Raw genomic sequence first — 14,525 nt, 5'->3', positions numbered from 1 at the left:
GGGTCCTCTCGGTGACTGAACTAAGTCCCGTCTCTGAGTAACCGTTCTCATCCTCTGCGTAGCCGTGGTTGCACAATGCAACACCCCAACACGTCTGCCCTGGGCTGCGAGTGTGGCCAGCAGCAGGCTTTCCACGAGCAGGTTGGGGAGGATCCACCTGGCGACCCTGGAGAGCTGCTGGGCACAAGGAGTGACACGTGTGAGCAGCTCGCAGCTCAGAGCTGGAACAGTCATGGCCCAGTGTGTGTTGCCCGGAGCCCATCAGAACGCACACCCCGCCTTCACACCTGGGCTCAGCAAGGCCTCACGACTCCCAGCAGGCCAGACATGAAAAGTCACTGGAGCTACTTCAAGATATATGCTCTTCCAGAGGGCTTTCCTTTCTACCTTCACACTTGATTTTTATGTCCACCTTTGAGTTCAAGGAGGAATCACTGTCATTCTCATCTGATGATAAAACTGAAGCCAATGGGGTCGTGACTTTACCATGGCCACTGGAGACACAAATTCCTCTTTTTTTTTTTTTTTTTTTTCCTCCGGTACCAGGAACCGAACTCACGACCTTGCGCTTCCCAGGCAGGCGCTTTTGCCGCTGAGCTAAATCCCCAGCCCCCACAAATTCCTCTTGTGACTGACTATTTGTCCCCTGTGTGTCCACGACAGCATCTCTGCAGAGAACTCGTAGTTACCCATTGGGATGGAGGAGGATGCAGAAGGAATTGGGGCAAGAGGAATACACAGCATAGGAAAGAAGGTTATATTAACAGTTGATGGACATCATTTCAACTGTCGAGCTGTGAGGCCTTGGGCAAGGTACATAAGCTTTTCATGCCTTTGTTTTTCCACCTGTAAAATAGGATGATGATGATGATGATGATGATGATGACCCCGAATCTCCTGGGGTTGTTCTAGGGACTAAATAAATTAACATATGTAAAAAACTTGGAATGGGGTCTAGCTCGGAGTAGCATTCCAATTATGTTGTTTTAAAAAGTTGAAAAAAGGACACTGGAATGAAATCTGCTTACCAAATGTGCCACCAAGAACTTGTAGGTTCTCCTCTGATATGCACAGACTCTAGCTGCACATTCAGTAAGCTGAGTGTGGGCTTTGCGCAGCTATTATTCTGGTTTGTGTAGGGGACCATGGGCTGGTGACCGCACCTTTGAGTAACTTGTTATCTTCATAAAAATAGGCTGCTGTACGAGGGACTTTATCAGGAGAAATTAAAGAGCTATTAGGGCATGGCTTTACATTTACTCAATTTTTTTAAAAGGACCAAAGAAGCCAAAACATCAATAAAGCCCAAGAAACTGAGGTGTGGTGCCAAAGCATATAATTTCCCTTCGCCATCAATGAGAGAAAGCATTTTAAAAATGCTTTTAGTAGACAAACTAGTCTGACTAGGCTTACTACAAATTATCTGCGCAAGCTGGTTTGTAGTCATGGCATTAGCTAGGTTTCCATGACTACCAAGATAATTACTTCTTCTGCAAACAGTCTTTGCGACAGAGAAGTGTTTGAGTATGGTCTTAAAATTACTTTGTAATTCAAGGAGCTCTATTTCAATTAAAGACTGTATTTCTGGAACTGATCATCTCTTAAGATTTAGGACAAGAGGAGACAGTAAGATTTCACCAGAGGTTCTGTTATCTGTGCTTAGTGTGTTTTGCTTTTGGAACTATGCATCTGTTCTCGTTTGATACGATGGCAGCTCGCTCTGGGCAGGACCACAAGCTGAAGTGGTCGTCTGTTTGTCTCTGGTAACTCTTTTTTCCACCCTACTCTGTGACTAATGCTCCTCTCAAGCCCTTGTACCCTGGCCTTCTCTCAGCAGAGGACTAGTGACAGAAAAAATGAAGGTCCCTTGCTGGAGACTCACACCTGTCATCCCAGCAAGTGGGTCAGGAGTTCAAGGCCAGTCTGGGCTACATAGCGAGATCCTGTCTCAAAAAACATATTTTAAAAAAGAGTTCCTCATCTTATTTAAAACATTAAAGGAAAACACAAAGACCTCAATAGAAATACTGCAAGAAATGGAGAGAAAGAGAAATTATATAAGTAACAAAATAAATGTAGTGCTTTTGGTCAAAGGTTTCCAGTCGCCAACAGAATGGATGTGGAGATGCAAACAAGGTGACACTGCTTTCTCACCTGTCAAGTTAGCAAGGAATTTTTAAAGCATGAGAATTTGACCTTGGTAAAGGCATGCTACAGCTGCATGAAAATGAGCTCATTTTCCCTCCAGTGGACATGGAAATCAGCACCCAGCTTTTGAAACATTTGCACTCTTTGACCCAGTGATTTCATCTGCAGTAAGTTCTACACAAGCCTGGACACCAGTAGCAGGAGAATGTTTGCAATGCTTTCTTTTTAATTACTTTGAAATACTTTTACAAACTTACCTCTGACCCAGCCACAAGTCAGGGGTCATCATGTGTGCTTTGCCAAATAATCTTCATCAGTGCTGTGGGAGATGCTGGTATTCCCTTTTATGGAGGAGGAAACTGAGGTGGAGGGCAGGTGAATGCCCTGACACTGGTTAGCTTCCAAGGTCAGCGGAGATGGAGCAGTTCGGCTGCAGTGAGTAACTTTCTCAAGAGCACTCAGTCCCTCCAGGGTTACTTTGCATCCTTCCAGAAAAGACTTAAGGTGCTGGGCAGAGCTATGTAAAGCACAAGATCATCCCAAGAAAGCAACAGTGGGACAGACATAAAACAAGCAAAAGGATTAGGCCAAAAATAGGTTTTTATTCTATTCAAGTACTGTGAATTCTCCCATATTCTCAGTAGCCAAACCAGACACAGATTTACACAGATTCATCCAACAGAACACAGGAGCTTCTCCTAAGAAGAGATGCACTGTGGGCTCACCACAGTGCCCTCATCACTGTCCTGGTGGAGACAAGGCGGTCACTTCCACTGGGCGGAGAGTTCTAGCATTTCTGTGGTGTTGCTGGAGTCCTAGGCTGGCGGGGGCTGAGCTCCGGGTGTCTCAACATGCCAGGTTCAGCCATTCATTCTGAAAGAAGCAATGGTGAGGAGAGGAATTTATTCAGCATCACTGTCTTGAGAAGACAAGGGAGATTAAGCATTCTCAGCCCTGTCTTCGGGGGTACTGATCCCGGGGTCTGGGAGGTCTGCAGAACAGAATGTTTTTTTTGTTTGTTTGTTTTTTTGTTTGTTTTTTTGTTTTTCTCCAGTACCAGGAACCGAACTCATGACCTTGCGCTTGCCAGGCAGGTGCTTTGCCGCTGAGCTAAATCCCCAGCCCCCTGCAGAACAGAATGACTTGTCAGAGTAAAGGACGCATCAGAGAAGCAAGATGGCGCACGTTCCTTCAGGTGTAGGGCAGTGACAGGAATCTTAGGCACCAACTGATCTACCGTAGGACACTGTAAAAGCCCGTAGTTGACAGTCTGTTCATGACGATGTCTCTGCAAATGTTGAAAATCCTTTATTTCTATCTTGCTGCCTTCGGTCTTGAAGGAGGAGGATTATCAGCTTTGCTCAAGGCTCAAGGCAGGAAAGGAAGTAAGGATACAAAATGAAGGCAGACATGCTCGGATGTATTCTTTTTTTTAGTTACCCCCTGGACATGTGTGGACCGGGTGAAGAGTCAGTGCTTTTGGCAGAGACATCCTCTGACTGAGTACTTGTTATAACAGGGCCACAAGGCTTGACACCAAACCACGGTGACCGGCAACAGGATGTGGCCCTGGCTCCCAGCTCTGAATTGGGCAGGGGATTAAAGAGTACTTCAGAATGAGCTGGGTAGGGTGGCTTGCATCTGTAATCCCAGGGCTTGAGAGGCTGAGGCAGAAGGACCACAAATTTGAGGCTATCCTGGTCTACACAATGAGTTCCTGTCTTAAAAAATAAAACAAAGCAAAAAGCACCTCAGAATAAGTGGGGTGATAGCCTTCAAATAATTCCTGCTTTGGTGGATGTTGTGAAGCTTGAGATGAAGACTGTGCCCTTTGGGCCGGGGGTGTAGCTCAGTGGCAGGGCGCTTAGCATGCACAAGGCCCTGGGTTTAATCCCCAGTACCACCAAAAACAAAAAAAAAGCCAAATGAGAACAAAAAAGATTGTGTTTTTCAAAAACTAGCGAGGAGCTAGGTGTGGTGGCACATACCTATAATCCCAGCACTGGGGAGGCTGAGGCAGAAGGATCACTGTGATTTCAAGGCCAGCTTGAACTACATAGTGAGACCCTGTCTCAAAAAACAAAAACAAAACAAAACTAAAACAAAAAACCTATAGCTAAAATCCATCTTGTTCTATTCTGTCAAGTAGTGTTTATTTAAAATATTTAATACTAAATTTTTATATAATAGCGTTTATTTTTATTTTTTTGTGATGCTTGGATGGAACCCAGGGCCTCATGTATACTAGGCAGGTGTTGTACTGCTGAGCTCTGTCCCAGCCCTGCCAGGTGGTCTTGCACACAACAAGGACCACTGGATTGGAGATAGGACTGGTTAAAAAAAATTATGAAATGGTCAATTATGCAACTGATAAACATGATGCTTGTATTTGATATCAAAAAATTAAAAGCATAATGCTAAATAAATAAGAAACAAGAGTATGTATAATATATCATCTCAGCAAACTTTAAAATATATATGTAGCCAGGCTTGGTGGTGCACACCGGTAATGCCTGCACTTGGGAGGCTGAGGCAGGGGGATCACTGAGATTTCGAGGCCAGCCTGGGTACAAAGTGAGTTCAAGACCAGCCTGAACTGCATAGTTCCCTGAATAGACACCCTGTCTCAGAAAGACAAAAAAAAAAAAAAAAAAGAAAAAAGTAAAAAAAAGTGTGTGTAGCAAGATACTGTGTACAGTTTTTCTTAATACAGAATCTCATTTTCCCCTTTTATTTGCTATAGCAGAAAGACACTTTCTGGAAGGGTTGGAGTCTCTTAGGAGGAGGCACCGCTCTTCATTCACTAGTTGCTTAGGTCCTGTGTTTGACTGGCCGTCAGGCTAAGGGGAAAGGAGAAAACACCTTCTGTTGTTAGCAGATTTGTCTGGAGGGTAAGAGTGAATGGGGGAATTGTAAAGATCAGGTGGGGGAAATCCACCAGAAAGAGGTGTCAATGTGCAACTTTGTAAAGCCACCTTCAAAGCCCAGAAGCGGATCCCTGAGGTTGTTCAGGAGCGAAGTCCAGGAGAGATGTGGGCCAAGTCTCCGTCCCCATCAGGCGGACCTACATGTCCACATGCCCATCGCCAGCACCACAGGCTCCACAGCTGCTGCTTCTCACAGGAAGTGAACAGGCCTTGCTCCTTCCTGCACCTGGATTAAACTGACCATGGCCCCAACCCCAGGACTCCATGGGTTCCTCCTCATTACCCCACAGGCGAGACTTCCATAACCATGCCCTAGGACACCTGATGACAGAGTCGGGTGGGTAACCAACCGCCTTAGATCCAGGGAGATGCTGACCTAGGAAGCCGGCCAGGATTTTAACAGCGCATGCGCGGGCAGACACAGCCGCCTGGGAGGCACAGCACTTCCTTGAGGACTCAGTACCTTCCCCCTCCTATTCCTTATTCGAGAGTGCTGTATATGGCCCAGACTCAGTCCATCTTCTCTCCCTGGACAGGTTCAACTTCCACACAATTTGCATGAAATCTCAAATCTCCAGTATGAGCGTCCTTATATTATAGTTTGGTAACATTCAAAAAAGCTTCTACGCAAGAAAAACATCTAGCTTCTCATCCACAGTGCTGTCCTAGAGCCCGGGTCTCACCCATGCTAGGCAAGTGGCCTACCACTGAGCTCCACCCCAGCACTTTCAATTTTTTTGTTTTGATTTGAGACAGGGTTTTGCTAAGTTGCTCACGCTGGCTTTGAACTTGCAATCCCCCTGCCTCAGTCACCAGAGTAGCTGGAATTACAACGTGCACCACTCCACCCTGCTTCACGCATGGGCTTTCTGTCTGTCTTTGCTTTTGGGTCTTATTCCCCAAATCCCTGGCAGACACTGTTTCCCTGTCAGAAGGATGGTCCTGGGGAAGACAGAGCCATGAGCTCCCTGGTGGGGTGCGTGACAAGCACCTCTTCATTTCATCCTCGCGACCTCGCTGTGAGGGAGGCAGACTTACTCTCAAGGGTGGAGGAGGAAGCTGCAGCTCGGAGCAGAGGATCTGTGCAGATCACACAGCTTGGATGGAGGATGACAAAGGCTGGAAGTCAGGCCTGTCTATTTCTCTAGAAAAACAAATTGCTGGTTTCCTTGTGGTGGCCAAGAAGGGAGAAACAGGAAGGGGCCAAGGTGTCCCAGTTTCTCCCAGGGCACCCCCCAGGGACACAGCTTCTTCCTGTGAGGCCCCAAATCCTAAAGGTTCCTCCCAGTAGCACCACATGCTGGCAGCCAGGTGTTCAGTACACGTTCAATACATTCTAGGAGACTTCAAGATGCAAAACTCATATAAAAAAATAACCAGTGATTTCTCCAGGATGTATTATGTGACTCACGAAATACTTTCTAAGTTACAATGACCTTTGCTTACATTTCACTTTACCATCTTGGGTAAAGACAGTCTCCTTCTTGCCTTATCTCGCCTCTGATTATCGGCTGGGACTTCTGCCTGTGTGGTAGAGAGTTACATTACAGGACTCACAATTTCCATTTCAAAATTACGACAAAGCAATAGCAATCAAGGCACTGTGCTGGTGGTATACATAAAAATAACTTTGAAGCTCTGCATGGTGGTACACACTGGGCATTCCAGCACTCTGGGGAGCTGATTCAGGAGGATTGTAAGTTTGAGCCCAGCTGGGGCAATTTAACAAGACTCTGTCTCAAAAAGCGGGGGAGGGGTGGCTGGGGATGTTGCTCTGTGCAAAGGCCCTGGGTTCAGTGGCTAGTACTGCAAAACAAAACAAACAAAACAAAACAAAACAAAACACCAATCCATATGTAACCCTTAGGCTTTTAGTGGGTAATTAGGTCATTAAGCTTCTACCATATAAAGGGACTAAAGGGAGTACCCTAGGCTTTTCCCCCTACCATCCTTCCATCATTCTTCCATGGCAGGAAAGTGGCATCTAGGCAGCTAGGCAGGTGCCACACGTCTGAAATCCCAGCACTTGGGAGGCTGAGGTAGGGGGACTGAGTGTTTGAGGGTGCCTAGGTTACATACTGAGACCCTGTCTCAAGATATAAGGACAACACACAATACAACACAACACAACACAACACAACACAACACAAGAAAACAAAAAAGAAAACAAAAAAACACAACACACGAAAACACAACACAAGAAAACAAAAATGGATCAGAGACCTAAATATAAGGACTAAAACCATGAAAACTCTTAGAATAAAACTTAGGTCCAGGGATTCAGAGGTAGCTTAGTGGTAGATATTTGCCTAACATGCATAATGCATAGGGTTCAATTTCATGTACCACCACCACCAAAATAATATTTTATATATATATATATATATAATCAAGAACATGAAAGAACAACTTTCACAACAAGAAAAATACTTTGCAAATCAGATATCTGGTAAGGACTTATATCTAAAATATATAAAGAACCCATATAGTCAATAAGAAAAAGATAAATAACCCATTTTCTAAAAAAAAATCAGCAAAGTATCTGGACAAGCATCTTCCCAAAGATACAATAATGGTCAACAAATGTTTATAAGGATGTTAAACCCCATTAGCCACCAGGGAATACAAGTCAAAACCATAAGACACCACTCCACATCTGGTAGGGTGGCTAGAATAAAATGAGATCACATAATAACAAGTGTTTTTGAGATGTGGAGAAACAGGACCCCCTCATTTACTAGTTTTAGAAATGTATAATGAATGGTTCAGCCACTTTGGAAAACACCCTGAAATTTCTGCAAAATGTTAAACATTGAAGTTACCATCTAATCCAGCAATTTCACTACTAAGTATACCCAAGAGAAATGAAAATATATGTCCACACAGTAATTTGTGCATGGTGTTTATAGCAGTATCATTCATAAAAATCCAAAAGTAGAAATAACCCAAAGTTCCAGGAACTGGTGAATGGAGAAAAAGTGCAGTATACCCATACAATGGACTGTTACATAGTCATGAAAAGGAAAGTAGTACTGATACGTGCTATACATAGATTAATCTTGAAAGCATTATGCTAAGTGAAAAAAACCATTCATAAAAGAATATATATGATTCTATTTATTTAAAATTTTGCCAGGTGTGGTGGCACACATCTGTAATCCCAGCACTTGGGAGGCTGAGGCAGGAGGTTCACTTCGAGTTCAAGACCAGCCTGGGCTACAAAGTGAGCTCAAGGCCAGCCTGAACTGCATAGTGAGATCCTGTCTCAAAAAGACAAAAAATAAATAAATAAAAAATAAAAAAAAATTTTAAGATTATGAAAATCTATATAGAGAGAACATATTTCAGATTTTTAGGGGGTAGGGGTTAGGAGATGGAATGAGTGTCTTAGTTACTTCCTCACTGTTGTGACAAAATATTCAACATCCACAAATTAAAGTAGGAAAAGTTTACTTTATCTCACAGTTTGTAGAGGTTTCAACCTGTAGTCAGCTGGCTCCAAGGCAAGGCGGCATGGCAGTGGGACATCACAGAGGAGAAATGATTCATGGTGTGGCAGGCAGAAGGCAGTGAGCAGCAAGCAGCCCTTTCCCTTTATATTCCATCCAGGCTACAAACCTACTGGTTGCTGCCATACCCAAGGTGGGTCTTTCATCACCCACACCTAGAACCATGCTAAACCAATCAGTGGACTAACCCAGTTATCACACACCTTTAATGCATATTCACATACTCAAATCCAGCATCACGATCCAGCCACCTCCCAAAACCTCTGCACAGGAGCACACAAGGCTTTGGGAGGACATTGAGATATCAGCCATAACAGGAGGGTGTTAGCTCAAGGGTACAGGGCTCCTTTCTGAGGCGACAGAAATGTTCTAAAATTGACTCTTGTGATGGTTGCACATTGGGTTGTGCATTTTAAATAGGTGAATTCTATGGCATGTGAACTGTATATCTCAATCAAACTTTTAAAAAAATGACCAGAGTACATGATTTCTAGTGTCACTCTCAGCTTTGTAGTCAGGATGGAAAAATAAATACCAAACTGATACTCTCAGTGATAATCTTTTCTTTATTTGAACTAATTAAAAAAGTCACCTATCACGGGCGTTGACTTTGGAGCATTAGAGCTGTTTATCCCACCTGCCCCGTCCAGGTTCGAAGAACCAAGATGTTTCTGTCTTGTTACTGAGTTTACATGACTTTCATTATCAACATTATTTCAGCAGCCAGGATGACCCTGGGAGCACTAGTTATTCAATCTTCATTATTGTGCACACTCCTTCTGCTCAAATCCAATTAGTCAGATCTTGGTTACGTAACAAGCTATGGAGCTTAGCAACTGAGGTTAGTGGCCACACTTATTATATGACCATGTGCCTAGCAAGAAATAGGGGATTCTATTACTGCGGAAAGGAACAGATGTTGACAGGTAGCTATCCACGTGCCGTTTGGTCCCTGCTGTAACTCATCAGCAACTTTCCCATCCGTATACTCGAGTTCCTACCTCCATGTCCTTGTGCACACTCCCAGCTGAAGCCCCAGTTTGGAATCAGTGTGGTCATCCGCCACTGCTACTCTTCCTTTTGATCCTCTGGAAAAACGCGAGCAACCATGTGGCTTTCACAGCCTCTCTCAATGCCTGCTTTTTTTTTTTTTTTTTTTTTGGTTTTTTCCCGGGCCCGGGAACCAAACCCCCCCCCTTGCGCTTCCCAGGCAGGCGCTTTTGCCGCTGAGCTAAATTCCCAGCCCCTCAATGCCTGCTTTTTAACTTCAGCTGTGGTTTTGACTCAGATAGTGAAAAAATTTATTGAAAACAATCTTTATGGTCTCTGATCCACAGAACCTTGTAAGACTCTGGATCTCTGTATCACTCTAGCTAGCTGCTTGCATGGTTTTGCACACCGATATTTTCTTCAAAATGTGATTTATGAAAAGAGGACATGGTGTTCTCAAACAGGTGACTCAGGACACTGCCTCAGATAAACAAAATTAAGGCTGGCCAGTGGGCAGAGTCTAAAGGGATAGTAAGTGGTAGTCAGGATTTTTTAGTCTTCTTTTAAAGAAAGAGTAAGTTACATTACCCTGTGTACTGAACTGCGCTGCAAATTCTTGTGGTGGTTGTTTTCAGCCAAAACAGATGGAGAACTGACTCAGTACTGAGGAAGGAATTAATAATAAGAGATATGAAATTGTCCCCAAACAAGTAAATGTTGAGGACTAAAATGGGATCATTAAGAATTTTGAAGCGATCATCATTTGGAGAGCAAAACAAAAACTAGATGCGAAAATGTAAACCAAAAGGTGTGGAATTATTGTGCTCGTAATCAAAGGTAAAGGAAGAAAAATGACTTAAAAGTGCAATCCCAACTTACACTGGGTACTCAGAGAACACAGTGGGGAGATGACAAAGTTGAGCGTGTGACTAAGAAAACATCCGAGCCATCAAAGAGGTTCTCTTGGCCACAGATTTTGGAGATGTAAAGTGAGGAGAGATCAGCTCTTTGGCTCTTGTCTCTTGGCAGGCTCTTGCCCTTCTTTACCAGCATCTTGAAAGAGAAAAAGAAGCCAGTGGAGCGGTGCACACCGGTCATCCCAGTTACTTGGGAGGTTAAGGCAGGAGGATTACAAGTTGTAGGCCAGCCTGAGCAATTCATAATAACAAATTAAAAACGACACCATCTCACAATAACAAATTAAAAAGGGTGGGGGTGCAGCTCAGTGCACCCTAGATTCAATCCCCAATGCTGCTAAAAGAAGATGAGGCTGCAGAGCTGATAAGGCTCGGGAAGCTGTCTGAGCAGAGGGATGCATAGGGAGCACCCCGAGCTCTCCCCCGTCCAGGGCCGGGGCAGCTGTTTTGAAGGCTGGTACCTAAGTAGCCCAAAGTTGAAGTCCTGGCCCCAAAGCCTTGGGTAAGGCGGTCTGGGCGAGTGAGGAGCTCTTGAAGGCTGGATTTCCCACCAGTTGTCCACAGGAGAGCGCCCAGCGCCTGCTCACAGGTTCATCTCTTCCTAGCGCCCTCTCCCCTCCATCACTTCCAGGGGCACAGGCCGGAGCCACAGCTTCAACGTCTCCTCATGCTTCCACGCATCACAATCTGGTTTTCACCTGTTGCTCCGCAGAAACAGCTCTTGTCAAGATTACCCACCCCCGTGACGCCAAATCCAGTGACATTCGGTGTCTTTTTCTTCTTGTCTTTGATCTCTGGGTGGCACTGGTTGCTCCTACTCCCTCACTCCTCAAACACTCCCACTTTTGGTTCCTTTCAAACATTTCCCTCCTGACTTTCCTCCAGCCACACTGCCTGGTTGCTCGTAGCTTTCTGTGCTGGCCTTCCGTGGTCAGTGCAGCGTCTAGTAGGGGAACCTCAGGGCTGGATTCCGGATCCCTTCTCCTTTCTACTTACTCCTTTCTTTGGGTGCTGCCATCCAATTCTATGGGCTTAAACACTGTCTAAAGCTAATGACCCACAGGAAAACAGTTACACCTTTAAAAATCTCTTCTTCAATCTGGTCTTACATCAGATTATCTTCTTAATATTTCTCTTCAAATGTTTCACACCTAATACTGCATGATGAAGGTAGAGCTCCTGATTTCTTCAGTCTGTCCCATCGAACCAAGCAGCCAACCATCTAACCAAATGGCAAACCACCTAACTAAATGGAACCACCTGACTTTCCCACCTAACTAAATGCCAAGCCACCTTCGCTGCCCAAGTCAGAAGTCCGACTGTCTTTATGCTTCTTTTTCTTCCCCCTACCGCTATATGCCGAAGCCAGTCTTCAGCCAGGTCTCGGCAGGTTTGCCTCTTCATTCCCCCTCATCCCATTATCCCAGATCCAGCCAGTGCCATCACCTTGGCCCATGGCATCTTTTTCTTTGTCCTGGACAACAGTGATGGCTTCCATACAAGGGACCCTACTGCTATCCTTGCTACCCACTCTTTTTTTGCACTCAATAGCAATACTCTCACCACACACATCATTTCATTCCCTCTAAAGAATAACTGAAGGCTTCTCACTGCCCTGAAAATAACCCCCAAATATCTCCTTCTGACTTGCAAAGCAGGCGCCATTCCCTCTCGCCAGTGTTTCTGGTGTTTCTGATGCAGCGGGCCACTTCCTGTTTGCTCATGAAGCCTCAGCCTGACTTTATTCTTTGCATTCGCTAAACTCCTTTCTGCCTTAAGCTTTTACATAAGCCATTCTCTCTTCATGGAAAGCTCCTCCCCACCTTCTGCACATCCAACTTCTCATTCCTAGATAACAGGGCAGTCCAGGGTCACATATTCGGTGATATCCTTACCCATCATCCTTTTATGTTATCTTTCTCTTTTTGCCTTAGTTTTCTCTAAAAACTTTATACTGCCTAGGATAAAGCAACTCAACAACAAAGAGCTTACAGTAAGTGCCAGATTTAGATGTGACTCAAGTAGAGTTTTAGGGAGCAGGATTTGAGTAGCAAGAATTTGGGTGTCGAGTAGCAAGGATTTAACCACGAAGTGAAATCCCAGCTACCAATGTCACAATTTGGAACGACTCCAGGGATTTTTCTTTTGGGTTCTTATTGTTGTTTGCTTTTTATTTGTTTTGTCTGTCCCTTCTACAACAAAAGCACCATGATATCTGGGGCCTTTGATAACTTATTGGTCACTGATTTTGCAATGCCTATTATTGCACCTAGTAAATAATGGGTAGTTAATAAACCCCTTAATGAGTGAAGCAAACAGTGATCAAAGACAAAGAGATGTTTGTGTTGACAAAGCTAGTAAGAGACTGGTTTGACAAACTAGGTCACCAAACACAATTTTTCCCAAACATTTATAAGTAATAAAGTTTCCCAAATAATTGGAGGTTGCTAGGATGAAGAAATCTGAAGGAATCCTACTTGTAGGAATGGTCTAAGAAATTATTTTCTACATACTCGTCATTGATATACAATACTCATACAGATATACAAGAAATGCATGTAGATATATATCTGAGAAAAAGAAGGAATTGTAACTTTCAGTGTTGGAAAGGAGACAGGTTTACCTTTTTTTGAGTGAAATCCCAATGTATACAGAATCAAGGCTAAATTAAGCAAAATCTTAAGTGTTAGAACAGTGTACATACCCAGATGAAGCCAGACTGAATGTACTGATGTTATCAGTCAGAAAAACAAGGCAGCACAGAGAAAGGGCCGCAGTGGAGACTTACAAAAGGCAAGTCACTGAGGCAAACTCCATTTAGGTCCTACAGTGCACACGTGAGGAGCTTCTCAACTGCAGTGTGAGATCAAGAAAGCCTGGTTGCAAGGATGTGGTCGTTATCATCCCAGCCTCTCTGGGAGCCAGAGGTTGGACCTCACAGCAGCTGATCTGTGTCTATACCAGTTATTTGCAGAAGAATATTCTGATTTTCTCAAGCAATGGAAGCCACCTTTAGAAGGCCTATTAGTGCAAACAATGGAAGGGACTGTCATCTGCTGTCCCCGATACAACATCCGTTGTTCTCTTTACTCTGTACAGTGGATGGGAAAGTTGGGTCGCGTTTTCCACTCAGGAAACCCAAGACTGCTGACCTCTTCCTGGCCACCAGATAGATCTCTGGGATGCGTGCCTCCTGCTAGGTGCAAGGGAGGGAACCCAGCCTCCATTTATGCAGAAAGGACTCTGGACTTCCTCTCACTTCTTGCCCCTTGATTGTTCCTCACCAGACTCTCTTCCCCACTCTCTGATCTCTTCCACCGCCACTTCCTCTCGCGGCCTTACCATTCTCTTCGTACTGATGAATGCGGTTATCTTACAAGACTGTACTGTTTGTTTGCTGACTTTCTATGGGTAACGGGCAAAGACGGAGCAACCTAACCGTCCTGCGTAGGGCTCTGGATTTATGATGCACATCTTGGCTTCCCCCTCCTTGAGAGATGCCTGACTTGGGGTGAAGCACTCGACATCCTTGTGTGTGAACAGGGGATAGTGGCCCCCACATGCACGGACTGTCGTTAGACCCGGACAGGGGAAGGAGCATGCCCCGAACAAGGCTTGGGCTCCGGAGCTCTGCTCTTATCACCTAACGTTCTTTCTTGGGGGGGTGTTCCGCTACCTTTCATAGGGACGTTTACGCAGTTTTCCCTTCCTGGGAACCCGTACAGGAAGGCGCTTCCCTGGGAGACCCACGCCCGCCCGCAGGACTCACAGAGGCGTCTTCCTGGGAGACGACGATCCTGTGACCAGCCGGGCACAGCAAAGCTCGGGGAGGGCGCGCAGGCGATCCGTAAGGAAGCCGCTCCGGGGACGGTGCAGTGCTCCAAGGAGAGAGGGTCAGGGGGCCCAGGCTGGCTGTGGAGCCGAGGGCGCCCCGCGGCCGCGGCACCGCTTCCCTTGGAGAAGGCGCCCCTCTCCGCGCTCAGGCGCACGCTGCGGCGAGATCCCCGGCGGGGGCGTCCGCGCCGGAGACGCTC

At 45.3% G+C, this 14,525-nt stretch overlaps 1 long non-coding RNA gene across 1 annotated transcript; it reads right to left on the bottom strand.

Moving 5' to 3' along the window:
* Positions 1-2,730: 2,730 nt before the first annotated feature.
* On the bottom strand, positions 2,731-14,519 carry LOC102010821. The gene is made up of 2 exons (XR_264306.1): positions 14,261-14,519; positions 2,731-3,021 (listed from the first exon to the last, which is right to left on the bottom strand). It is a non-coding gene; the product is annotated as an uncharacterized LOC102010821 (long non-coding RNA).
* Between the last annotated feature and the right edge of the window lie 6 nt (positions 14,520-14,525).

This window comes from Chinchilla lanigera, unplaced genomic scaffold, assembly GCF_000276665.1.
Source record: "Chinchilla lanigera isolate Chin_1 unplaced genomic scaffold, ChiLan1.0 scaffold00104, whole genome shotgun sequence".
In the NCBI taxonomy this organism is placed as follows: Eukaryota; Metazoa; Chordata; class Mammalia; order Rodentia; family Chinchillidae; genus Chinchilla; species Chinchilla lanigera.
The sequence above is the reverse complement of the archived record's forward strand: the minus strand, read 5'-3'. Positions and strand labels throughout refer to the sequence as shown.